This window comes from Oryctolagus cuniculus, chromosome 5, assembly GCF_051225735.1.
Source record: "Oryctolagus cuniculus isolate XC-2025 breed Fujian yellow rabbit chromosome 5, ASM5122573v1, whole genome shotgun sequence".
In the NCBI taxonomy this organism is placed as follows: domain Eukaryota; kingdom Metazoa; phylum Chordata; class Mammalia; order Lagomorpha; family Leporidae; genus Oryctolagus; species Oryctolagus cuniculus.
This window is the reverse complement of record NC_142871.1, coordinates 43,028,690-43,056,052: the sequence shown is the minus strand read 5'-3', so window position 1 is coordinate 43,056,052 and position 27,363 is coordinate 43,028,690. Positions and strand designations below refer to the sequence as shown.

Sequence of the window (27,363 nt, the reverse complement as noted above, 5' to 3'; positions counted from 1 at the left end):
AGGAAGTTCTCTGCTAGTATCTCACTAAAAAGGCCTTCTAATCCTTTCTCTCTCTCCATGCCTTCAGGAACTCCTAGAACCTGAATGTTTGTTTTTTTACTAGTATCCTGTATATTCCCAACAATATTTTTTAGATTTCTAATTTCCTCTTCTTTTCTTTGCTTTGACTGTATACTTTCCTTTGCTCTGTCTTCTATGTCTGAAATTAATTCTCTCTTCTGCTTCACTGATTCTTTTTTTAAGGTTCTCTAATGCATTTTTCATTTGATCTATTGAGTTCTTCATTTCATTTTGATTTCTCTTCACTATCACGATTTCATATTCTACTAGTTTCTTCATTTCATTTTTATTCCTCCTTAAGATTTCATTAGGATTTCTGTAGTTCAAGAATTTGTTTTTGAGAGCTTCTAAATGTTCTTATCATAAATTTTTTGAAATCTGTACCTTGCATTTCTTCTATCTCATTATCTTCATAATCTTGATATGCAGTGTCTAATTCATTTGGGGTGGTCATAATGTCTTCTTTGTTCTTGTTTCCTTGGTTTCTGCATTTGTTGCTTGGCATTGTGGCGGCATTCTTTGGTTTCTTCTTCTTTTTTTTTTTTTTTTTTCCTTGCTGTGGTGGCTTTTCTTGTTATACTATGATTCTAGATTAAGCGGGCTATCTGCTTTTGGTGGATTTTTAGAGGCTTGTGATGGGTATGGCCAGAGAGCTCTGTTTGGTCTTCAGGGTTAAGGGTGTGCTAAAGGTGACACACCGAGGTTTGGCTTGGTAAGTCTTCTCTCTCTTTCTTTTTTATTCAGAATGGAAGTAGTTCCACACAGCTGAGCTATTCTCCTTGAAGGCAATCAGTGAGCACTAACCCCTTTTTAGCAGGCATTTTTCACAGGCTGGAGGGCTCCACAGTTTTCTCATTATTCCCAGGTCACTGGCTGCATGCATCTGCTTTACATTCTGGGATGATCACAGTCCAGTCTGGCAGGAGTCTCCATGTCCATCAAATCCCTTTGGTGACTAGGAATCTCCTTGAGTGTATACCTCTTCAAGAACACCAAAACCAATCCAGAGCCTATGGATCAGCACCAGTAGAGCTACAAAGTCTGGAATCTGGAGAGGAAGATGGCAGAATTATCTTTTAGCAATTTCAACATTTATTATATTTTATTATTAACTTATTAACTGTGGTCCCCATGTGGTGCAATAAATCACTACAATTTACTATTCCAGACTAATTGAATCTTTTACCTTTTCATCAGTATCTCCTCTTTTCTCATCTCTCTGCTTCCTGCCTCTTGCCTCTGGTAAACATCTTTGTATTCTATTCCTTTGAGATTCACTCTTTGGGATTCTATATAGAATAAATCATAAATATTTGTCTTTCTATGCCTTCCTTATTTTACTCAACCTAATGTTCTCCATTTCCATCCATGTTGTTATGAATGCTTGGATTTCCTTCTTTTAAAAGCTGCAGAGTATTCCATAGCATATGGTATATATATGGATATATATGTAATCTCTCTCATATATATATATATATGGATACATATGTAATATCTCATATATATGTATATATGTGAAATAAAAGAGAGAGAGAGAGGTGAGGGAGGGAGAGAGAGAAAGAGAGAGACAGAGAAACATATCCTTTATTCATTCAATGATGGGCACTTAATTTGCTTCTCTGTCTAGGCTATGTTAAATAATATGGCATTGAAAATGGTCATGCAGGTATCTCATCAGCATCTTAATATAAATTTTGGAAGGTATATACCCAAAAGTTAGATTTTTGGATCCTATGACAATTCTGTCTTTAGTTTTTTGAGGAACCTTCAAATTTTCCACAAAATGGCTATACTAATTTATATTCCAACCATACATGTGCAAAGGTTTCCCTTTCTCCATGTCCTCTCTAATGTTTGTAATCCACCGCTTTAATAACAGCCTAGAATGAACTGTTGATTTTTGCATAACACTGAAAGGAATTATAAAAAAATGATATAAAAACATCATTCTATTGGAATTGTGATGCTATTATTACAAAGTTACCTGATGTTTTTTAGAGAATACATTTTCTCAGTGACAAGTATAAAGATGTATTCAGTAAAAGCATAAATGATATGTAATAATGTAATTCTTGAGAATGTATTATTGTTCCCAACCTACATGTATTGTTTAAAACTCAATTTCTAAAATTAAAGAAACCCTCAACTAAAAATTGTTTTCCTTTCTCTTAACACTCTGGAAATGTTTGCCCCTTATGAGTTCCATGGAATTTTCCAAAACGTTTATCTTTAATGTTAATGAGGTCCTCTAAAATTAGATTGATTTTTAGAGGCAGGTTTCTTGTTGCAACCATGAAGATCTGCCTGGAACACCAGCATCTCACACTGGAGTGCCTGGTTTACGTGTCAGCTTCTCTGCTTCCTATCCAACTTTCAGGATATCCTACAAACTGGATGGCCTACAACCTGGGAGGCAGCAGGTAATGGCTCAACTCTTTAGGTCCTTGTCATCCATGTGGGAGACCTGGATTGAGTTCCTGGCTCTTGGTTTTGGCTTAGTCCAGTTTTGGCTATTGCAAATATTCAAGGGAGTAAACCACTGAACAGAAGAACTCTTGATACCTCTCTGTTATTCTCTCTCTCTGTTTTTCAAATAAAGGGAAAATAAAATTTTAGATTATACCTTAGTGGTGAAACTGGGACTGTGTATGATTTTTCTTGCTTTCTTGTTTTCACCATTTTAAATGCATATTTTGTGCATTGCACACTCCTGTTGCTTTTTTCTTTTTTCTTCTTTTTTTTTTGGACAGGCAGAGTTAGACAGTGAGAGAGAGAGAGAGAGAGAGACAGAGAGAAAGGTCTTCCTTTTTCAGTTGGTTCACCCCCTAAGTGGCCACTACAGCCGGCGTGTTGCAGCCAGTGAACTGTGCCAATCCGAAGCCAGGAGCCAGGTGTTTCCTCCTGGTCTCCCATGCAAGTGCAGGGCCCAAGCACTTGGGCTATCCTCCGCTGCCTTCCTGGGCCACAGCAGAGAGCTGGACTGGAAGAGGAGCATCTGGGACTAGAACCCGGTGTGCCAGTGCCGCAGGCAGAGGATTAGCCTAGTGAGTCGCTGTGCTGGCCCTCCTGTTGCTTTTTTACGTTTTGTCAGAAACCTGGGTTTGAGAAAATTTATTTATTTAGACACAAGAGTTTGTAAATTCAGACCCAAAATCTTTAAGATTTATTTATTTATTTGAAAGGCAGTTATATAGAGGCAGAGGCAGAGAGAGAGAGAGAGAGAGAGAGAGGTCTTCCATCTGCTGGTTCACTCCCCAAATAGCCACAATGGCTGGAGCTGCTCTGATGCCAAGCCAGGAGCCAGGAGCTTCTTCCAGGTCTCCCATGAGGGTGGAGGGGCCCATTGGGCCCACACCCAAAATCTTAAAGAACGAATTACACATTGCCACAAGGCTAACAGAAGCATTGTACAAGTAAAAAGATATGTCCAACCTTTCTAGGACTTGCCTACAATTGGACGTGTTCTGCATTCTTGTTCGGTTTTTGTGAGAAGAGAATTGTCTTCAGGGAGGTTTCTGCAACTGATCACAGCACTCACAGCATACCTTCTCTCAATGCTATGCTTATTTTCTTATCTTTCAAAAATTATGGTTTTGTTTTGAGCTAGCCATCATCATACAGCCTTCTGCACTTTGTACTGAACCATTTTAACTCTTTTCTCAGCCCTTATAGGAACTTCCATATCCTGCGGAATCAACATCACATGCATCTTCTGGGAATGTTATTTCATTTATCACAAAAATTACAAGCTCTTCTAGGAAATGTACTGCCTTTGTCATTGGAAATTTTCTTGATCTCTGCCTTTTACACAAGGAGGCTGGTCTGCACAGAGTTCCATTTAAGTCCATGAAAACCAATGGTACAATGTGGGGAGGAGTTCCTTTCTTTGCTGTTATATATTACACCACTGGAGTTATTTTGTTTATAGCAAACTTTGTTTGCTGAATGTTGAGGAAACAGCAGGATAAAGATGTTTCCAATATGAATGGGTTTTGGCAGGCACATGGCCTGAGTATCGTTACCAGAGAAGGAAAAACTCACTCTGATATTATAGTGCTTTTTATGAGAGTTGCGTTCTTTCTAGTCATCTTTTGTATGTGTTGAAGTTGCCTTGTCTGAGACATTGAGTGGAAACTTTGGGTCATAAAAAACAGGAATTCCTTCCTCCACTTGTTAGATATGTTTATGAAGTAAAATTATTTGATGGGCTGCTAGTTTTCATTACATATAACATATAACTTGGTTAAATTGAGACATGAACTTAAATAGCACTTGGGTGATTGCCCAGGTGTGAGGAATCCTTTGGGATTAAGGATGGATGATACTCAACTCATAATAAACTCTGTCAGCTAAAAGGAGCCTCTAATTCCTTGGGATGCATTCCTAAGTCTGGTTAGTAACTAGTTTGTCCTCTTAATAAACAAACTTCAACAGATTCAGAGGTCAGGCTTGCAAAACAACGAAAATTTAGCACTCTTTATCTTAACACTGATCTAATCTTCTTTAGATTTGTCTGAAGTAATAATTCGTGCTTCTTCCTAATTCCACAAAGTATGAAAGTTCCTTAAGAAGAGATTTTTGAGGCAAAATTGTAGTTGTCTTATTATTGCTGTCCTTTTTCAAAATGCCAAGTGATTAGAATGACGGTGGGAACAGAATTCCTATGAAGTCTATGAAGCAGAGCCCTACCGACTTTCTCAAAATATGTGATTCTACTTTCTATCTTGACCTCTTTATTTTGCCACTGTGGGCAGCAATAATCTGGGCTCTTGTTGATGTGAATAATTTGTCTCATTTAATTTTTCTTGTGTGCTTTTTTTCCCCTAGAGCAACATTAAAATACAAACATGATGAAGAATTGTGTTTTGTTGAATACAACATTGCATAGTTTCTGCAACATGTGTAAAGGGATGTGTCTGCTGGGCACATGGCCCTTTCTTGGTAAACTTGTACAAAACTGTACAAAGCAGTCATGTGAGCTGTCTGGGCAATCTGTGTGTGAGTCAAGGCATGGGTAATACATGGTGTCAATGTGAAGAGCGGAAATGTCCCTCATCAGGTTAATGTCAACAACTGTTTAGTATATGGCATAGCAGCTGGTGCAAGTGCAGAGGCCCAGATAGCTGAGAAGGTAGCAGTGAATACCAGGGGAAGTTGGGTCCGTTGTCAAGAAGGATAGAACATAGTGAAGTTTAAATAGACAGATGAATGCTTGTGGAGCTTTAGCAATGGTGGTAACTTTAAGACTTCAGATACAGATTAAGAGGAAGGTAATGTTCCTGCCATAAATCTATTATGTTTCTGATATTTCTTTTGAAGAAATCTAACAGTCAACTGCATCACTGTTGAAGTCTACTTTTAGGGAGCTAACGATGATGAAAATCTTAGGGAACTCAGAATGAAAGTTTTCATTTACCCTCAGAACATACATAGTTTCCCATGCAGAGGTAGATCATCCTCTAAGGGAGACATGAGGAATTGTCTGGTCCATAAAAAGAAAAAAAAGTCTGTTTTTAATAGCCCAATTCTCTTTTTAAATACTGTTTGAGATCATATAGGCTCAAGGAGAGTCTTGAGCTGCTGTGAGAAAATCAGGCATGAAGTTATGAATATTCTTGGTGATAAGTATGAATTCTGGTGTTTCTGAGTGCCTGTCTGAAGGCTACTTTTCTTCATCCTTTCTACTTTTTTCTGCCAATATTTTTAGATGTCATCATTCCTTAGCTTAGCTCTCCACTCCTGATAACTCACTACTGATACTTGCTGGCCAGATCAATGTTTAATCAATGTACGTAGACTTAAACTTTCCTAATTTTACAGGAATGAGAAAACTTTGTTGATTTTCTTAATTTATCAATGATTACTAAAAATTGTGTGTTAATTCTAAATAAAATAGTCAAGGCAAATATCATTGAATCTAGGTATCTTTAGAACATTTCATTTTGATTGTGTTTTGGCGATTAAATACTAAAATAGTTTGGTAGGCATCATTATGATTTGAGTATCAAACTACTTGGAAGAAGTTACTAACTTGATCACTAATAACCAGCAGAATTTCAGAAATAGAAGCTAGTCGTGAGCTTTCAAGAGAGCTTGTAATATTTTCAAAAAGCTCTATTTTAGAAACTCTTTATTTCCTTTGGCCCTAACTCTAGCTTTTTGAAACTTCATATATTTACTCCCTCACTTTGGAATATACAGGATGTAATCATCACATGATCATTTTTCAGATATTTGAAATTTTCATGTTCTCCAGCATTACTTCCTTTCCTACACTAAACAATCTTATTTACTTCAGCCATTTATCTTATGAAATTTTTCTTTTGGTAAGCGTTATCTGTGGTTACTCCTAGAATTACCCTAGTCTGTTATTTTCTCTAAATATATGTCAAGAAAATTCAATACCATACTTTAGTCAGTGTTATATCACATTCCAAGCTCTGGGTATTTCTACTTTTATTTATGCAGCCTGACACTGTATTTATTTGGTTTGGTTTTTATTTTGATTTTTAGGAATAATATTGCTATTTGGCTTATGTTGAACTTATACTGAATTTTGTCTTTAAACAGCACACGTGTATGTTCAGATTTTATTCATCTTGAAGAGATATTATTGTGTGGTTTTAAAAATATAACTTCAAAAGTAGGTTTTTAATCATTAACTCATTCCTTCTTTATTTCAATAGATGTCTACCATGTCTACCAAGCCCAGAAGCATTTATACAAGGTAAGGTTCATCTTGTGAGGATCACTTCATGATTCTAGCTCAGTAGTTCTTATCTCAAGGAGATTTTTTGTCCAGGGGTCATTTGGCAATGTCTGAAGACATTTTTGATTGTCATAATTGGGAGAGAGGGGATAGTTGCTGCTGGCTTCTGAGATGTAAAGGTTAGGAGTTCTGCTAAATATCAACAATGGACAAAGAGCCCCTTACAACAAAGAATAGTTTAGCTCCAATGTTAACAATTCTAAGTAATATATACTCAAGTAGTGTATCCCATAAGAGGTACTTCTTGAAGTTTACCAGCAGATACAGCAAACCTGTCTTTTGTTTCTTTACTCAAGTAGTGATAAAAATGCTTACTAGAAAAACTCAAGGGCAAAATTCAATGACACAATCCTAGACAATTCATTCCCCTGATTTTTTCCATTAACCAATGCTCATAGGACATGGACTGCAATCAAACTCCAATTTATTTAGTGATACCATCACCATCCTCTTTTCAGTGATATCTTAAGACTTTATCAAATGTCCTCTTAAGATCAAGAGAAGCAATACTAAAAGGAAATTGGTATACACTGTTCTTTGATAGTGAGCATGTAAATTTTCAGCATCCATTATCTTCTTCATAAGTACCCCAGAAGTTATTTAATACAGAATCTTCTCTATACAGATATAGAATTTACTGACAACCTCTCATATTTTTTTAAATATTGATACTTTTAATATTTTGGCAAGTCTTCATGTTGCCAGCTCTTCATCAATTGCTGAAATTATTATTCCAATCTCAGTTCTTGAATTGGCATATAGCTCTACTCTTTATTTTAGACAGAATTGATTAAAGTATCTCCATTCTACAGCATCTATGAAGCAGTCTCACATTTTAAAAGCTAGAAAAATAGAATAATGCAAGTACTGTAATATGCATATTAATTAACAATGTAATTCAAGAGATAAACATTGTATTCCCCAGAGATATCACACCAAGTTCCCTAAAGGAGAAGATGGTTGAACAAGTTAAACAAGAGTGAATTTCTTTGGGTGGAAATGTTTTCTGATATCTCAGGCATGACAAATGCCATACACAAAGTTGGAATAACATGAAGTTAAAAGGTGCATTTGCAAAGTATTAGATAACCTTATATGGCTATAGTATGTAGGCTATAAATGGCTGGAAATGCAGTTGTAGTTGTGAGACATCCAAGAAGGGCCCTGACTACGAGCCAAGAAGTTTGGTTTTATCCTGTCGTGAGCCTTTTAGTAAAATGTGATCAACATTTAACTGTAATCCACAAACCAAAACTTTTATGTAATCATCTCAATTTCATAGATAGATAAAAGTACATTAAATGAAATTAGTGGATTTCCTAAATTCATGTAAATTTTGTAGACTTAAAAACTAAACTCACCTAACTAAAAAGCCAGCCAATTTGATTGGATTTTATTCATAAGAAGATAATTTTTGATAAGCAAGATTGGGCAAGCTGGGATAGAATTATGTAGGAAATTACCACATTGGTATTTCAAATACAAAAATATACACACTGAAATAATATTTTAATGCTGATGTTCATTATTATTTATTTAACTAGCTTTAGTTGGAGGAAATTGACCAAAATCTATTCATGAAAAAAGTATGAATTATGCTTTGGAGACAATTTCAGGTAAAGTTTAGAATAGTAGCAACAAAATTCATTGCCTTCCCCTTATCCACCCCAGTAGAATCCTTAGTCAGTCAAGACTCAAATATAAAGATTCTCCTTTCACTGTAAATTAAAAAAATATTTTATGTCAAAGACTAAAAAGAAAAGAACAAAAAAAGAAAGGATAGAAAAGGAGAGGAAGGGAGGAACGGCATATAATTATATTGTCAGAATTGTATACATGAGGAGGCCAGCATTGTGGCATAACTGGTTAACATGCAGCTTGCAATGCTAGTATACCATATAGGCTCCGGTTTGACTCCCCCCTGCTCCACTTCCCTCTGCTAATGTGCCTTGAAAGCAGTGGGAGATAGTCCAAGTGCTTGTGCCCCTTCATCTGCATGGGAAACCCAGACAAACTCCTGCTCCTGGAATCCGTCTGGCCCAATGTTGGCTGTTGCAGCCATTTGAGGAGTGAACCAGTGGATAGAAGACCTCTCTTTCTCTCTCTCTCTCAAATTCTTGTTTTAAATAAATAAATAAATCTTAAAAAATTGTATCTTTGAACTACATTGAATCTGTTTTATCTGTATTAATATTAGAGTAACATGAAAAAGTAGAGTAAAAAAGATTCAAATATAACATTTTTCAAATAAACTTTATGAAATCTCTAACATCTAGAGCATTCACCTACAGAAAGAGAAATTTGGAAAAGGAATATTGATTTATTTTTTATGTCAACACCTGTATTCCAGTTCTTGCATTTCTGACAAGGTAGCATTCTCGCCTAAACATATAATGACATGAGCTTTAGACTTTTGGATAATCGAGGAGACTCAGAATCTGGGCTATTGGAGACAGGTGGTCCTGATTGTTTATTTCCTAGATGCCTGTATATATAATGCCTCAGAAGACTCAATCAAGTATAGCACCTGCAATTTCTTTGTGTATACTCATTTATAAGTACATTTGAGTACTGATTTGATGTGTAATAGATTGGCATAGGGCTGGATGCATTCCCATCATTTCTACTTAAGGCATCCCTCTTTTGTATATTTTCACTGATGTGGGTGGCCTTTAATTGTCCTCCAAGGATTCTGAATACTTCCCAGCATTCATTATGTTGTGTTATCACCTTCTACACTAAATTTGGCCAACCTGTGTAACAAAAGGATATGGAAGAAATGAGGGTTTGCGGCTTTCGTGTGTCATCATAGACCCTGCAGCATCTGCTTTGCTCTTTTTGGATCAATTGCTTTGGGTGGGAATGGCTGCCATTTCTGGGGACATTCAAAAAGCCCCGTGGAGAGGCTTGTGTGGTAAGGAATTGAAGCCTTCTGCCAACAACTAGCACTAATTTGCCAGGCACATGAATAAGCCGTGGAAGTGCAGCCTTCAGTGCCAGTCAAACCTTCAGATGGTGGTAACCCTGGTGCGTGTTTGACCGCAGCCTTTTAAGAATAAAGGAACCTGAACCAGAAACATTCAGGAAAGCTGCTCTCAGAGACTGATATACGTATCTGTCAGGTAATAAATATTTCTTATTTGTAGTCTAATAAATCTGGGGGTAATGTGTTATGTAGCAATAAATAACCAAGACTATTTGCCTAACTGTTCAGGTTAGAATCTTACACAGAGGTATTCACTTTCTATTAAATATTAATTGTGTTGAGTTAAAGTTGGTCACTGCCTCCAGTTTAGATTTTATGTAGAAAATGTCTCCAGTCAACCAACATTCTCCTATTTCAATCTGTTTCTCAATAACAATAATAATGCCATTTACTAAGATGTTATTATTGTTTAAAATTTCATTATATTTTATGTGATGATGGATTTAAAGCAAAAATATTGCTCTTATGTTTAGAAAAAGTGGTCCCCATTTTCATGTTATTCTATCCATTATATCATGGATATTTCTATATAAGACTTTTTAACAGACACTAAATGCCTTCTTCACTCTTATGGGTCCTTCTTGACTTATAAATTATTTCACCTTTCTTTTTCTTGGGTTAGGCCCAGACCACAGTATGTATTATATATTAGAAAAAATAGGATGATTTTCTTTGTAGTATATCCAATGGAACAGATGTAATGCTTCTGAAATGACTTGTTACTTTAGAGTGGTTCAAGAAAGAAAAAAGTGTGTGTGCATTTGCACATTTGTTCACCACACACACACACAGCACTGCATATCACTACTGCCTAGATTTTGTTTTAAAAATAATCACCATTGGGGCTGATGCTGTGGCACAGTGGTGCAGTGGATTAAAGCCCAGAGCTGCAGCACCAGCATTCCATAAGCGGCTGGTTCAAATCCCAGCTGCTCCACTTCCGATCCAACTTTCTGCTGATGTTCCTGGGAAAGCAGCAGAGGATGGCCCAAGTCCTTGGACCCCCGCATCCACATAAGAGACCCAGAAGAAGCTCCTAGCTCCTAGCTTCAGATCGGCTTTTTTCTGGCTGTTGCAGCCATTTGGCGAGAGAACCAATGGATAGAAGACACCTCTCTCTCTCTCTCTCTCTCTCTCTCTCTCTCCCTCTCTCCCTCTGTCTCTACTTCTCCCTGTAATTCTGTCTTTCAAATAAATAAATAAATCTTTAAAAAGAGTAATCACTATTTAAATCCAGGATGATAAATGCCAAGAAGCTAACTCAAATCATCAATAATACATAATGTGGGTAACATTTTGAGATTTTTTGAAGGAGCTAGTTTGAAATAATCTGTAATATCTTAATTAAGATATTAGTTTGAGTGAAAGGAATGACAATGTGGTCTGAAATGAAAAAATGATTTCTCTTCAATATTTAGTTGCCATTTTGGCTGAGGGAGTTGTGGAAGGGATGGGTTGGGCAAAGGCATGCATTTTATCAAGCAGTCCTACTTACCGTGCCAAAGTACAACGTGTGGTATGGGAAAGAGCTGAAAAGCTGCAAGTGTCCTCGTTTCTCACCCCAGGAAAAATGCCCTGAATGTCGTCACCTGGAATATTCCTCTCACAGTGTTGCAGTAGATTTGTTCCAGTTTGCATGCTGATTGGAAGCGGAACCATGGTGCAACATTAGTGCCCACTTCTTCAACTTCTTCATTATTAGCAACAACATAGCACCAATAAAATACAAAGACAAACAAATGACAGGACAGCTTGCTAATGAGGTGAAGGTTAAGGAGTGTTAGACTGTGCTGGGCATTTCTATGTGCTGGTAATAAATTATGTTGCCTGCTCCAAGAGTTCTCCCCACAAAAGGTTGATGCACTGTGTTGTTCTTAGGCAATTTATGAAATCTAAGAATGGTTTGTGTGCTTATCTTTCTGGGAGGATAGGTGCTTCCTTGCAACCCTGTCCATGGCAGCTCCATAATAAACCACTAACAGCAGTCCAAATAATCCATCTTCCTCATTGCCAGCATTATTCAGACTATTCAGACCCCACAGACTTTTTCTTTAAAATCAGCCATAATTTGTTATATTGTGGATTGACATACCCCTAAAACAATACAGAATCTGGTACATATGTGTGGAACCATTTCTCTCCCATTTGAGGTAGAGTTTACTTTGTCGTTAAACTGAGTCTTTAGAATATGTCAGGTGTTAGGGAATTAGTGGCAAAAAATACATATGGTCCTTTTTTAAAGTTGCAAGGTGGTGAAGGAGACAAACTACAAGTCTCATCAAGTGTTATAAATGGAAAAATTTAGGATGCTATGTGAATAAATGTGAAGAGATAAAACCTAGGTCAAGAGATTTTCAGCTTATTGATACTAAATCAAGTGCTGCTCCCTGTGCTTTGGTTTTTCTGGCTTTGTTTTTACATGTGCATGGAAATCACAATGGGGTGGTGATTTGATGGATAGGAATATGCCAATTGACTTAGTTTATACAAGACTTTGTAATGACAAAGAATACCATCATCTGTTTGGAAATGTTTATCCAAAGCAAGACACAGTGCGGCATGCTTCCAGCAACAGTTTTAGGAATGATTCTCAATCTTGGCTGCACATTAGAATTATCTGGGGAGCTTTAAAAAATCTGATGCTTAGGCCACCCCCAAAACCAATTAAAACAGAATCTCTGGGGGTGAGACCCAGACACCACTGTTCTTTAAAACTCCCTAGTGATTCCAATGTGCAGCCAATTTAAGAAGCACTGAGTTACAGGCTTCCTAGCTTTTCCAAAATTTCCTACAAGGACCTACAGCTGCCAATTTTACCACTTTTCAGAGGAAAAAAAATTACCAGGTGCAAGAAGCTTCTCTTTGTCATCCTTAGGAGTTTTTTTTTTTTTTTTAATTTCTATTAAAAAATTAAGGTACGACCACATGGCAAAATATTTAAATCTTGATTTGGAATTCAGTGAATTTTGACAAAGTATAAGCTCATATAACCAATACAGCATTTGAAATACATTGATACTTCAAAAAGTTTGTGCAAAACGGAATTATAAGGTAAGTTTATTTTGGCGCATAAAGATGAAAAATTACTAATGTGATCATAAGAATTGAATGTGCTACCTTGAGAACCATTGAGTGTCCATTGCTGGGGTTGTAAAGTTAAGAGACCCCTGAATGTTCTATGTATCATATTGTGAATTTTGATGAAATTTTTGAAGTAGGCTACAGCATGGTATGCTGTTCTAAATTAAATTAAATTAATCTTTAATATTATGTATTCTGTTCTTTGTTACTCATATATGAAAATATGATTGAGTCAGTCTCATATGAATTCACTTACTGTATCTGGTGGAGATTTGTTTGTTGTGCAGATTCTTTTGGAATTTGTACACATATAATTATACAATCCATAAATATAGTTTTAATTCCTTTTTCTGACATGTTTTTCTTTTACTTATTTCCTTGAGCATTGACACACATGCAATGTTGAATGAAATAAAAATAGTGTGCACACTTGGGCTGAAATTTGACACAATGTTAAGGACTATGCTTGGAGTATTCTCATACCTGTATTTGAGTGCCTGGGTTCAAGTCCTAGTTCCACTTCTGATTCTACCTTCTTGGTAGTGCATACCCTAGGAGGCAGCAGGTGGTGGCTCAAATTGTTTGGTCCATGCCACAAAACAAGGAGACCTAAATTGAATTCCTGGACTTTTGGCTTCAGTCTGGTTGATCTGGCTGATGTGAGCAGGAGTGGATTAATCAGCAAATGGAAAATCTGTCTCTGTATGCCTGTCTCTGTTTGTCTCATTGGGTGTCTCTGTCTCTCTGTCTTTTAACTAAAATGAAAATAAATTTAAAAATTTAAAATTATATTATACATGATTATTTTGCCTTACTCCCAGTTTTTAATTTTTAGCTATACACTTTGTGTTTCTGTGTGGGTGCAAACTGATGAAATCTTTACTTAATATTTGCTAAATCGATCTTCTGTATATAAAGAGAATTGAAAATGAATCTTGATGTGAATGGAATGGGAGAGGGAGCGGGAGATGGGAGGGGTGTGAGTGGGAGGGAAATTATGGGTGGGGGAAAGCCATTATAATCCGTAAAGTGTACTTTGGAAACTTATATTTACTAAATAAAAGTTAAAAAAAGAAAGTATGAAATAAAAAAAAATTTATAGCTAAAAATGTTAAACATTCAGAGTATTTCGACATTTCACCATTAAATACAATGTTAGATAAAGGTCATCAGATTAAGTTCCACTTTTCCTTGGTTTTCTCAGATTTTTGATGTCATGAAAAAATTAAGATATAATCATATACTTGGAGATATTGAAATAGTCATTATGATTTGTCTTGTTTAATCTTTTGTATTTATTTATTATTATTTAAGAGGCAAAAAGAGAGTTTTTACTCACTCCCAACACTCTCCCAGATACCCACAGCAGCCAGGGCTAGCCCAAGCCAAAATCTGGGTCTACAATTTGAGTGGCAGTGACTCAACTACTTGAGTCATCACTTACTGCCTCTTAGGATCTACATTATTAGGAAGCTGGAATCAGGAGCTGGATATGGAACTCCAACCCATTCACTCCCGTATAGGATGCTGTATTTTAATTGGCTTCCTAATTTCTAAGTAAAACACCTGTCCTTTAATCCAATACTTTTATTTTATTTTTATTTTCAAAAATAACTAAGATGCCTGCCAACTTTACTACTCTGGTTTGTGCTTTTTTTTTCTCACAAGAAGGAATTAAGTTAAACGGTAAAGACAAAACAGCAAGAATGAAAAAAAAAAAAAAAAACCCTGTTGGATAGAATGAACTGAACTTCAACTTTGCAGATAGTAAACTTCTAGCAAGATCAGTGCCAGGTCTGTTTCTGCAGTAGGAATGTGTGAGACTTATGTGTGGATCATGTGTTCTATGGAGAACTTTTTATCTGGATAAATTATGACTAATACTAAAAAAATACATCATATCTGGGATAAAGGTTGGATTTACAGCAAAGATATTCATAAATTAAGTATCAAAGATGTTTAAGTGGACCATTTAGCCTTTTTTTTTCCATTCTGTGCTATTTTCAACCCACAGTCTGTACATTGTAGCCTCTGGAAATCTAGACACTTACTGAAATGTGTCCAAATTTCAGTTTTGTGAGTATTTGCATTTAGATTAAACATATTCTATCAGATTAGCATATGACTCCACATAGCAAATAGGAATTTTCTTAAAATTTCCAAATATAACCAAAGAGAAAGGGCTCTTATTTTGTGGAGTCAATATTTTTTTGATCTAAGGTATCTGCAAAATTCCTAAATTTTCAATTGTTAGAGTTATTCTAGGTAATAGTAACATAAAGGGGCAGGAGGAAGATGGCATGAGATAGACTTAAAATGGTCTACTCGCTACTTCTCAAACAGCTATGGACAGAGGAAGACATTTATAATTGGATCTAAAATTCCCAAGGTTTAACTGTATCAAAGTAGTAGAAACAGGAGACTTCACAGTGGTTATTGTGGTGAGGATACACGATGAAGTTCAAAATTTTTTACATGCCTCCCAATCTGATAGTCTGTTCTTTATCTTCTAGCTTCAAAAAACCTAATCGTTGTTGGTTCCTGTATGCAGTTCAGCAATTGTTGATATTAAGCTTTGAAAACTGTTTTCTTGGATTGGAACACTTAAAAATCTTTAAATAAATTATTCCTATATAGTAGTTATTTTCTCTTTTTGGTAGCTATAGTGTGTTATATATTATGTGTTGAATATAATTTTATCAAAATCTTAAAAACACTGTAATGAAATCAAAGAACTTTTTGAGGTGCATAGGAAGATTCATTTTCTTTTTTTTAAAAAGATTTATTTATTTATTTATTTGAAAGTCGGAGTTACACATAGAGAGGAGAGTCAGAGAGAGAGAGAGGTCTTCCATCTGATGGTTCACTCTCCAGATGGCCACAACAAATGGAGCTGCGCCGATCTGAAGCCAGGAGCCAGGAGCTTCTTCTGGGTCTTCCACATGGGTGCAGGGACCCAAGGATTTGAGCAATCTTCTACTGCTTTCCCAGGCCACAGCAGAGAGCTGGGTTGGAAGAGGAGCAGCTGGGACTTGAACCAGCGCCCATATGGGATGCTGACGCTTCAGGCCAGGGTGTTAACACGTTGAGCCACAGTGCCGGCCCCAAAGATTGATTTTCTTTTTTTTTTTTTTTTTTTTTTTTTTTTTTTGATAGGTGGAGTGGACAGTGAGAGAGAGAGACAGAGAGAAAGGTCTTCCTTTGCCGTTGGTTTACCCTCCAATGGCCGCCGCTGCAGCCGGCGCACCGCGCTGATCCTGGCAGGAGCCAGGATCCAGGTGCTTTTCCTGGTCTCCCATGGGGTGCAGGGCCCAAGCACCTGGGCCATCCTCCACTGCACTCCCTGGCCATAGCAGAGAGCTGGCCTGGAAGAGGGGCAACCGGGACAGAATCCGGCGCCCCAACCGGGACTAGAACCCGGTGTGCCGGCGCCGCAAGGTGGAGGATTAGCCTATTGAGCCACGGCGCCGGCTCCCAAAGATTGATTTTCTAATTTGAGCCAAAGTGTTATTAGATGTGCCTTTTCATCTTTGCTTTAACATAGTTTTATAAACCATTTTCTTCAGTGTCTGCATATTGGCTTTAATATACAATATCTTTTTATATGAAGAGGTAGGGATGTTAGATTATTATTCTCTTTCTTAATCTGATCCCAAATCTAAAGGGTACACAATAGTCTCTGAAACAAAGTTAAAAATATGAACCATTTCAGGAAAAACTTATTCTAGTGCCAAATTCTTAAAAAGTTAAAGAATACCTTTAAGATAAATAAAGCAGATAAAATGCTAATAAATAATGTTTTTAAATAGGAAAATTCAGTTGAGATAAGTCCAACAAGCAGATTTTAATAAGATATTTGACATTGAAAGTTATGCCATTAACAAGGTTAAAATTAATAATTGGTTTAAAATGCCATTTTATTCATCAGAAGCTAAAGATTCCCATTAAAATTATGTCAATATAGAGAAAAATCAGTATCATTATTATACCCTGACAATGCATTAACAACACCATTTATAATAACTACTGAAAAATGCTTGGAGTAAATTTAACCAAGGAGTTGAAAGACCTGCCTGCCTGTATATGGAAGACCATAAAACATTGATGAAATAAATAGAAGACTCAGATTAATGGAATAATATGTTGTGTGCATGGATTAGAAGAATAAATATAGTTAAATTGTCCATACTACCTAAAGCATTCTGCAAATTATATCATAGCCTCATTCACATTTTTCCTACTGAATAGGCACATGGAACCACAAAAGAACCAAATAGCCAAAGCAATCTTGATCAAAAGAAATAATGTTGGAGGCATCAAATCAAAATTTGCTATAAAGCTATAGTAGTCCAAACAACATGATATTGATATTTAAAAACACACACACACACACACACACATCAAAAAAAAGAGAAGAGAATAGACAGACCAGAAATAAATGCATGTATTTATAGTCAATTGATTTTTTAAGATTTATTTATTTTATTTGAAAGAGTTACACAGAGAGAAGGATAGGCAGAGAGAGAGAGTCTTCCATCTGCTGCTTCACTCCCCAATTGAACGCAAAGACTGGAGCTGTGCTGATCCAAAGCCAGCAGCCAGAAGTCTTTCTCAGGTCTCCCATGTGGGTGCGGGGGCCCAAGGATTTGGGTCATCTTCTACTGATTTCCCAGGCCATAGCAGAGAGCTGGATTTGAGTGGAGCAGCCAGGATTTGAACCGATGCCCATATGGGATGCTGGCACTGCAGGCGGTGGCTTTACCCACTACACCACAGCGCTGGCACAGGTCAATTGATTTTTGACAAAAGTGCCAAGAACACACAATAGAGAAAGGACAGCCATTTTAATAAATAAGAATTGGGACAACTTACTATCACCATGTGAAAGAATGAAATTAGATTCTTATCTTACAACCCAAAATGAATTAAATACTTAAATGTAACACTAACACTAGAAACTATAAAAACAAATAAATAAAACATTAGAGAAAACTTGGTATTGGTGTAGACAATGATTTTGGTGGAAATCAACCCAACGCACTGACAAAAAGGTAAAAATGGACAAATAGAACTACATCAAACTAAAATACTTCTGCACAGCCAAGCAAAAAACCCACAAAGTGAAGAGACAAACTGTACAGTGGAAGGAAATATTTTCAAATCATACATATGATAAAGGATGAACATCCAAAACATGTAGGAACTCCAACAACTCAAAGCAAAAAGCCAAATAATCCAATTTAAAAATGTACAAGCGATCTGAATAGATGTTTCTTTCTTTTTTTTAAAGCGCATAATGGCCAAGGAGTATATGAAAAAATACTCAACATCAATAATCACCTGGGAGACACAAATTGAAACCACAATGAGATATAGGTACACATTTTTTAGGAATTTTATAAAAAACAGAGGTGTTGGTGAATATGTGAAGAAAAGGGAACACTTAAACTCTATTATTGGGTATATAAATTAGGACATCCATTATAAAAAATAATATGAATGGACTTCAAAAAATTAAAAATAGAACTACCTTATAAGCCAGCAAATCTACTACTGAATGTATATCCAAACGAAATGGAATCATTAGGTCAAAGAGATAGTGGCACTCTTATATTTATTGCAGCATGATCCACAATAGCCAACATATGGAATTAATCTAAATATCTACCAACAAATAAATGGATAAAGTATACACATACACAATTGAATACCATTCAGCCTTTAAAAGAGGGAAACTGAATTTTTTTTACAATATACATGAACCTGGAGGAAATTGTGTAAAATAAAATAATCCAGGTACAAAAAATATGAATATGAATACCAAATGATCTTATTTACATTTGGTATCTTAAAAGGTTGAACTCATAGAAATAGAGAGTAGCATGGTGATGATAAGGGGTGGAAGGAAAGGGAGGCTTTGGAAGATGTTGATTAAAGGAGGAATAAGTCCAAGAGATGTGTTGTGAAATATCTTGTCAATAACAATGTATTACACTTCTGAACATTCTGGTAGCACAAGCAATCCTCACTTTAAAAATTGGCTGTGGCCCATTTCTTTCTTTCTTTCTTTCTTTCTTTCTTTCTTTTTTTTTTTTTTTTTTTTTGGTCAGGCAGAGTTGGACAGTGAGAGAGAGACAGAGAGTGAGTTATAGACAGTGAGAGAGAGACACAGAAAGGTCTTCCTTCCCTTGGTTCACTCCCCTAATGGCTGCTACGGCTGGCGCACTGCACCGATCCAAAGCCAGGAGCCGGGTGCTTCCCATCTGGTCTCCCATGCAGGTGCAGGGACCCAAGCACTTGGGCCATCCTCCGCTGCCCTCGGGCCACAGCAGAGATCTGGACTGGAAGAAGAGCAACTGGGACTAGTACCTGGCACCCCAACTGGGACTAGAACCCAGCGTGCCGGTGCCACAGGTGGAGGATTAGCCAAGCGAGCCACGCGTGAGCCTGTGATCCATTTCTAAGTTGGTGATTCCAAAGTTTGAATGAATATCTACATAGAGTAAGTTTTCTCATAGAAAAGGGTAAATATGTAAGAAAATGCATGTTTTAATGCATGTGTTAATTAGCTCAATTTAACCATTCCACAATGTAAACATATTTCAAAACAATGTATTGCACATGACACATATATGCAGGTTTTTTTGTGAATTAAAAATATATTATTAAACATAAGTAACAAAGTAAAACAAAAACAAGGATCAATAATATCATAAAACTGGTGGGACTACTGGTTGTCTGGGGCAGTATGTAGTTCTTTTTCTGTCATTAACTAATTATCATTTCATTCAGTACTGGCCAATGACAGTGAATCTCCTTTTAAGAAACAAAAACAGATTCTCATGTTCATAATGTGAGAATGGATTAGTAATAATTGATCTCCTTTTAACCTTTAGTTTCTGTTTTGGAATGTAAACAAAACTGCAGACAGTAGCAGGATGTTTAGTATTTTGGTAACAGAAGTTAGGTTTAGACAGTTGGGGATCTTTTTTTTTCCCCAAACTATTTTCTCATGTTTCACTAATGGTTGGATTAAATGCTCAGTGTGAGAGGACACAATATAAACCTGTCCTTACTTTTATAAATCATTGTAAATGTCATATAAGGTATTATTGTTACTTCAGAGCTTAAATGATGAATTATGATTGTAAGGGTAAACTGAAGTAAACCTTGCATACTTTCAAAGTAAGTTACTTAGTATCTCTGTAGCCCATTTCTGTTTAATCAAAAGATGACATTGTCAATCAGGTCATAAAAATGAGAATAATAAGGCTCCCACAAAAAATTTGTAAGAATCAGTAGTAAGTAAATCACATGGTGCTACCAAAACAAATATTCAACACTACTTGGCATTACTATGTATTGAAGGAACATTAGTCATCAAAGGTACACTGAAAAGTTAATGTTGCAAATAAATTCGGGACACTTTTTGTTCACTTGCTTAGAATAATCAAATTATAAAAAGAAATTCAATTCTATGAACTATGATCCATTCACATTTGAAGAGTCAATAAAATATACATCCTCATCTAATTTTGCAGTTTTCTTCTGCCAAATAAAAAATGCTACAACATTTAATGTTTTGTAAAAGAACTTATGTTTTGATGAAACCAAGTCTTGCTGGTATCAGAATTCAAGTACTTATGTTAGAAAGACTTCATTCAGTTTCAGGAAAAAAAATGACTAGGCATCAGTAAGGTCCTATATGGCCAGAGAAGAACCTTTGGCTTTTGTGAGTTCTGTATGTGTCTAAACACACCATTCAGATATTGCAGTCAGCAGTTTTCTTCCTATCAACGTCATGCTATTTTCTCCAAGGGAAAAAATGTGGCTTTTGTTTGATAATTTACATATACTTCCTAAGTCATCAAAACAGAGGGATTTTTTTTAAGAAGAAAAAATATTCTGTCAAGCAAGTTATAAATGATTATGCATCATCAAGTTGTAGTGGGTTGGGTAGTATCATTGTGTAGTTATTCACAGACACTATTCTCATTAGAAAAACTGAAGTAATTCAGCTAGAATGATGAATACTAATTATACTAAATGCTATTTTTGCAGATGGAGATAGTTTCATATAAGTAAAAATCAACAAACATTAATTCACACTTACTCTACTGATAGCTTAAGTCAGAGTAATGTCGTACATGAAATAAACTATCCGTAGTTGGGTCTAGACATCAACATCATCAGATCCATCTTTGAGATTGTTATAAATGTTTAAAAAAAGGCACTATACCATATCTGTTGAATCAGAATCTGCATTTTAACAAGACCCATAGTTGATTTGTATGCACTAACATTTGAGACTTAAGGCTTTCAGTTTGTTTGCGTTGAAGAAGATATTCGAACTTTTAACTCGACTCTCGAACTTACTTCATCAGCTCAGTTTGTGGCAAAATTTGGAGAGTTTGTGCAATTTATTTACTTTTAAAAATTTTGCTTGCCCCATTTCAAAAGGGAAATGGGACCTCAGGGATTAATGAGATTTCATTTTGCAGAAAAACAAGAGTTCACCATTAGAACAGAAGAAGGCAGGGAACCAAAGGTCACAGAAAATTTGTGCTTACTTCCCAGCCCAAATCTCAGATGCATGATTCATCATTTGAATCAAGAACATATTTCTGAATTCTCTGGTATCACAGGCAATCCCCAATTCTTAAATTGGTTGTGGCTCATTTCTAAGTTAGTGATTGGAAACCTTGAATGAATTTCTCCCTAGAAACAGTGTAGTAAGTAGATTTCCACAAAGTCTGTAAGATACAATAAATTATAGTTTACTAAGAATTAAAATTAGGTCTGGTGCTGTGGCATAATGGGTAAAGCCACCACCTGCTGTGCCAGCATCTATATGGGTGTTAGTTCCAGTCCTGACTACTCCACTTCCAATCCAACTTTCTGCTATGACCTGGGAAAACAGTAGAAAATGGCCCAAGTGCTTTGGGCCCCTGCACCCACATGGGAATCCCAGAAGAAACTCCTGGCTCTTGGCTTTGGCTTGACTCAGCTCAGCTCCTTGCTGTTGCGGCCATCTAGGGAGTGAACGAGAGGATGGAAGCCTCTCTCTCTGTTTATGCCTCTCTGTAATTCTGCTTTTCAAATAAATGAATAAATCTTTAAAAAAAGAAGTAAATTATTATTGGAAGGCATGGAGGAAAAGCAAGAACATTAGAATGACACATATTGGGTTTAATTTTGCACCACCAGTTATCCAACTGTAAACCTGGAGCAAATTATCATCCATAAAATAAGTGTAATAATAATTACCTCACAAATCTTGTAAGAATTGAAAAGTGTTTTATTTAAGACATTTGGCTGTTGAATTATGTCGCTCTGCATGATTGACCATAGAATAAGAGTTTGAAAGAAATTCTGTCACGCAATGCCAGTGGGTAGGTATTAAGAGTATTTAAACTATAGGGAAAGGGGGTAAGAATCTTGAGGAAGACTTCCTTAGAGAAAATGATGCCTTGGAAAGTGAGGGGATCTATATGTGCAGTTAGGTAAAAACTGGAGAAAGGATGTTCTAGGTAGAATGTGACCTACAGTTTCTGGTGTGTAAATGATGCAGATGTTCACTGGATTTGAGCTAGGGTCTTGGAGAAATGATCTACTGTTCACATTTGCCTCTGTTCCTTTTTCTTTCTCCCTTGACTTTAAAAGTACTCTTTGTATATTTACATCAAGCACATAGTTAGCTCACTAGGAGCAGGGGCTAGAGTTGAATAGAAGTCTATTGCAAGCTTCGTTGTAGCCTCCAGCACAAGGAAGAAAATAGAGAGTGAAAACCACTGTCAAGATTCAAACCATGGGAAAAGGTCAAGCTCTGTGGCCTCTCCATTGTCAGTAGTGAATATCAGTGAGTTGAGTACAGTACCTTAACTGACAAAGCCTTAATTAAGGTTGACGGAGGCAATATTTGTGCTACATTCTTAGTTACTTGTAAAATGTGTAAAATCGGATGTTAAAGAGTCGTTGAAGGACATGGATGATGGAATAAAACTGTATTTATAATTAGAGAACCAGAGGGAAGCAATAAAGTGAAGAGAGATAGCAGTTAAAGAAAAATGAGCTGAGAATTTTCCAAAACTCGTGGAGGACATGAATCATAAGAATGAAGAATCCTAACAAAAATCAAAGCAGGATATGAACTAGTACTTTGTATTGTGAAACTGCAAAGCCACCTAAACAAAAAGATGATCTGTGTGGTAAATGTTGTTTTGCGCCAAAGCTGCCCCTTTGTTATTTGAGGACTGATTTCCTCGCATGCTATTGACTGTAGCCTTTTTTGGAAATTGTAATCAGCTGAAGAGAAAGCTTCCTTATTCAATATCATGCCCTCTTTGCAATGATAGCCTGCATTCAATGAATGACTGACATAGGTGTCTGAAATCCTGGCCTCCTTGCCATACCATGGAGTGATTCTTATATCCATACCGAAGTCAGAGATTTTGGATAAAAGATAAATAAAGGCGTTTGTTGATGTTGTGTCCAACTTCTGCCCAACCCTACAGCATGCTTTTCTTTTCCACAAGTGTTGATTGCAGGAATGTTCCTTAATAAACTTTCTGCACACTGACTACACCATAGAATTTGTCTCCTGGAAATCAATTGTACAGAGCATTTTTAAAACAAGTGGGAAAATTTTTAACATTACTGATTATTAGATGATTTGAAATATTTGCATTAGTTTTATAAGTGTCAACAATTTATTTTGGAAATATAAAAATATAGTTGTTTCTAATTGATGGTTATGGAATTATTTAAGGGTAAATATCTTGATGCCTACAATTTATTATAAATAATTTATTGGAAAATATAGTTGATTAACTTAAAACTGGGTGCCACCAAACCAAGTATTTAAGTCACCTACTTAGGTATTAGTTTCTTTCTTTTACACACACACACACATGCACACACACATTTACCTATGATAGTTAATCTTAGACATCAATTAGATTTAATTAAGGAATACCTAGATTGCTGGCAAATAATTATTTCTGAATGTGTCTATGAATGTTTTTCTGGAGATTTACAAGCAAGTTGGTGGATTGGATGTGGAAGATCTGCCCTCATTCTGGCTGGGAACCTATCAGCTGGATTTAGTCTTACATGGTAAACCGATAATTATTAGAAGATGCTGGATATTTCTGAATATAAGCAGTAGACTAAACAGTAAGAAATTAATTTCCAATATTTGAGAATAAAATCACACTTGATGTTCTTGCAATTCAGGAGATTTTCCTGAATTTTACTTTCCCTGTATTCCTCTCTTTTCTCCACATGAACCCTATGTGACTATAATAAAGCAGCTAGTCCATTTACATAGCCCCAAATTTAGAATTAAAAAAAGCGATCTGTGCATACTGAGTATGTATCGTATGGATTGGAGCACTAAGGGATTCAGAAGCCTCCGTCAGGGTTTCTCCACTTCAAGCCACTCCTCCTTTCTCCTGTTCCTGTTTCCTGTGGACTCTCACAGTGTGGCCCACTGATACCATACCACCTCCAGTCTAATAATAGTTGATCCCTTGGTTATAACTCCTGGGTTTGTATATGGTTTCCATCATGTCTTTGATACAACCTCAATTCCTTTGAGTCCTAGAAGATGGTTCAGCTCTCAGGAACAGAATACCCTCAAATCTTATTGGCAGGTACTGAGTACAAACCCAGCATCCTAACTTGCTTCTGAGATTGGAGCTATTTGAGGGCCACAGACTTACTTATAGCCAGTCTTGTTTTCTAGGGAAGTGGACACTGTTCAAAAAGAAATATGAATTCTGGAATAACAACATATGTTTTGGGGAAATGTAAATGAATTCACTTTTTAACTAAGTCAGATCTACTAAAGAAACTGTGTATTTAATAGAATTTACAGCCCACCTTTTTAGGGGTGATATTTGCTTAAAAGATGCAGAAATATTAGAAAGCCATGTGAGTGGGTAGACCATGTTTCTGCTTTCTTTAAGGAGTTTAAAACATGATAGGACTTCCAATTATTATAATCATTAATCTAAAATTATCAAAATAATTATGAAGTAAAATTCTTGATAAACTGAAGCTTGACTTCAAACTCAATGTTTGACCAGAACTTCCTTTTTTTTTTTTTTTTTGACAGGCAGAGTGGACAGTGAGAGAGAGAGAGAGACAGAGAGAAAGGCCTTCCTTTGCCGTTGGTTCACCCTCCAATGGCCGCCGCAGCTGACGCGCTGCGTCCGGCGCACCGCGCTGATCTGATGGCAGGAGCCAGGTGCTTCTCCTGGTCTCCCATGGAGTGCAGGGCCCAAGGACTTGGGCCATCCTCCACTGCACTCCCTGGCCACAGCGGAGAGCTGGCCTGGAAGAGAGGCAACCGGGACAGAATCCGGTGCCCTGACCGGAACTAGAACCCGGGGTGCCGGCACCGCAGGCGGAGGATTAGCCAAGTGACCCATGGTGCTGGTCGAGAAATTATAAATTTTAAATATAACGTGAAGACCAGATGTGCAAAAGATACTTTTTGCACAAATAGGCAGACCAGATTAAAAACGTAGACTCAAGATCTGAGCCAGATTTTGAAGGAAACTCTAGGTGGTGCCAAGAAATTTGAACCATAACCTTGGTTTATTAGAAGTCATTAAATTATCCTAGTCAAGGATCTGCAAGATATGCATTGTTGATTAAAATTAATCTTATCTCTAAAACATGAATTCGAGGGACCAGATTTTATATCATTTAATTCAGTACTTCACCAAAATACATTATTCATAGGATAGATTCAGATTGAGATATTTGACAGTTTAAATACAACTGGTTGAGATGAACAATTGAGAGAAAAATGAAGTCTGAAGAATAAATCCTGGTCATTCCCACATTGTGAGGTAAGGGAAACAAAGAATTCTGATGTAAGGGAAATGAGCAGTCTTGGAGCTCCTGTTTTCCTTCAAAATGTATACAATGAAAATTTTCAAATAATATATAATTATGGACATAATGGATTTTTCATTCTGTAAGAAAAATTAATATAAAATCCAACACTTAAACAAATTTTTGGTGTACAATATGAGAAAACTTTAAGAACTGTGGAGAAATTAATTTTTTGGTGAAAAATTCAGAGATCCATGCATAGATTTTTTTCATAATACACATTTTCATTGAACTTTTTGAACTTCTTTCTATGGTGTTAACTATAGGCATAAAACCTTATCACTAGTCTCCAGAACTTGTTCATCTTTTGTGACAGAAATTTTACTGTCTGGTAGATGCGTTGGTTTTATCAAACTTTTGCTCAGGGTCTTCTTGAGTCAAATTTGGACTCATATGCATCTCTTCAATAACAGTACATTAATTTTAGCATCTACATGTGAGGATACTTCAAATAATTCATGGAAAATGGAATTAAAAGATAATGTGAATTTTCTAGGAACTTACGGGAGCACCTACATATTACAGAATATAAGTTAAAGCTGAGGACTGCTGCTTTTTCCTAACTTCTGGGTGTCCTTGGGGTAATGATATCATTCTTGCTGCTACCAAGTGCACAGTGGGAAACCTCAAGTCCAACCACATGTTTGTCACAATCCTTGATGATCTCAGGTTGTTACGAATTTCTCTCATTATCTTGTTTATTTTTCCAAATTTTAAACTTGTGCTTCAGGCTTTCTACTTTTAAGCACTCTTAACCACAATTCCATGTTCCTTGATTCCAAATGCAACATATGTCTGTATATAAATATCTATAGCTAACTGAAAGTATCTCAAAGGTCATAAAAAACACCACGGGATTTTTGTTAGTTAGAAAATTCTCAAATTTTCATTGAGAAATAGAATTAAATGCACTATTATAAACAAAGCATCATATGGAGAGAAACAAGTTGTGGTAATTCGTGGTGATTAGTTTTCCCCAGATAGAATATTAAACAAAATAATAAGATCCTTTGCTCTTTTCCTCCCTCCTTTTCTCCATCCATCCCTCCCTTCCTTCTTCTCTTCCTTCCTTCCTTCTTTCCCTCCTCCCCCCTTATATATTCAAATTGCTTTATTTATCTTTAATATCAACTCAGATCTTCAGGTATTTGTGCATGTATGTTTTGTACTTTCTGTACCTTGTGCATAAAACAGTTCCACTAAACATTTAAATTCATCTAAGTGCTCCTCATTGCAGCAGGTTACAGAGCTCCACAGGATCCATGTCTGCCCACTTTTGTCTTTAACTTGCACCATTCTCCCCACTGGCCTCTGCAGGCATTTCTTGTCCTCAATTATGCCAAACTCATTCCTGCCTTGTGTTTTTCCTTAGCATTCTCTTTGGATGGACTCATTCTCTGACCAGAAATGCCCTAGTAGATGACTGCTCTCATCACAATTTTATATGTTTCAACTTATTTAACCTTCTCACAACCTGGATGGGTAGGTAAATGTTTTCATATTTTACAGATGAAAATAACTGAGATATAGATACCTAAGTATCTATTTCAAGGACAATTTT

The 27,363-nt window shown here is 36.3% G+C and overlaps 1 long non-coding RNA gene across 1 annotated transcript in view; it reads left to right on the top strand.

Annotated features, from left to right (window-relative positions):
- The first annotated feature begins 12,517 nt into the window (after positions 1-12,517).
- Positions 12,518-27,363, top strand: part of LOC149126481 (uncharacterized) — a 29,775-nt gene continuing 14,929 nt past the window's right edge. The window contains exons 1-2 of the long non-coding RNA XR_016233408.1: positions 12,518-12,866; positions 27,175-27,284. This is a non-coding gene — a long non-coding RNA (uncharacterized LOC149126481). The remainder of the gene's footprint in view (positions 12,867-27,174; positions 27,285-27,363) is intronic.